General features: G+C 44.0%; 1 non-coding gene across 1 annotated transcript; it reads right to left on the bottom strand.

The window, feature by feature from the left end:
- Nucleotides 1–469: 469 nt before the first annotated feature.
- Nucleotides 470–576, bottom strand: LOC120266130. The gene has a single exon (XR_005537972.1). It is a non-coding gene; the product is annotated as a small nucleolar RNA R71 (small nucleolar RNA).
- Between the last annotated feature and the right edge of the window lie 579 nt (nucleotides 577–1,155).

Genomic DNA, 1,155 nt, shown 5'->3' with positions numbered 1-1,155 from the left:
TTACACTTAGAAGAAAAAAGAAAGAACCTGTGCAAGAACCATCTAATCTAGCTGATTTGGAAGTCGAAGAATCTAAAAACATGGCTGAATAGAATGAGCAACAGCGGACATTATCCGATTATGCCAGACCTTCAGTATTGGGAACACAATAGAGTATTGTGCATCCCCCGATTACAACTCAGAACTTTGAGCTAAAGCCGGCAATCATCCACATGTTGCAGTAATCCACATAGTTCAATGGTTTGGCCGATGAGGATCCAAATAGTCATATAGAGAACTTTCTCGAGGTGTGTCATATGGTTAAGATAAACGGGTGACGGATGATGCCATCAAGTTGAGAGCCTTCTCATTTTTCTTAAAGGGGGAAGAAAAGTTGCGGCTACACTCATTACCTAGATCATCGATTACCAGGTAGGAGGAGATGGTAGAAGCTTTTCTGGCCCGTTATTTCTCTCCCAGAAAATCTACAAAGCTTAGGAATGAGATCTCGTCCTTTGTACAATCAGAATTAGAGTCTCTATTTGAGACGTGGGAAAGGTTCAAGGAGCTCCTGAGAAGGTGCCTACAACACGAATTCCCAGAGTGGATGATTGTTCAGACCTTTTACAATGGGTGGAATCCAAGTACAAGGCAACTCTTAGATGCGGCAGCAGGAGGTACCTTAGGTAGCAAGACCACCAATGAGGCCCGTCAACTAATTGAAGAAATGGGGTTAAATAGCTACCAATGGAATGCTAGGGAGAAGAAAAAGGTGGCCGGGCTCCATGAGATAGATGCAGTAACTTCATTGGCAGCTCAAGTGGAATCATTGAGTAAGAAGTTAGATCTTCTCACTTCGATTAGAGTGGCAGCCGTGACTACTTGTACCGGGTGTGGTGGAGGATTGCCCGATTTCTATTGATGATGCATCTTTTTTTGTTGAGAATGTCGATTTTGTGGGTAATGCAATGCGGAACCAAGGGAATCCATATGGCAACACCTAGAATCCGGGTTGGAAGAATCATCCCAATTTTTCATGGAGCAACCAAGGTCCACAAAAGGCCATGCGGCCACCGGGTTTCCAACAACAACAAGCCCCAAACATGGAAAACCAAGTTTCAGGTTTGGAGACCTGAACGACTGATTTGGAGAAGGCCTTAACTAGGTTTGTGCAAT

Source organism: Dioscorea cayenensis, chromosome 7 (genome assembly GCF_009730915.1).
Source record: "Dioscorea cayenensis subsp. rotundata cultivar TDr96_F1 chromosome 7, TDr96_F1_v2_PseudoChromosome.rev07_lg8_w22 25.fasta, whole genome shotgun sequence".
Lineage (NCBI taxonomy): Eukaryota > Viridiplantae > Streptophyta > Magnoliopsida > Dioscoreales > Dioscoreaceae > Dioscorea > Dioscorea cayenensis.
The sequence above is the reverse complement of the archived record's forward strand: the minus strand, read 5'-3'. Positions and strand labels throughout refer to the sequence as shown.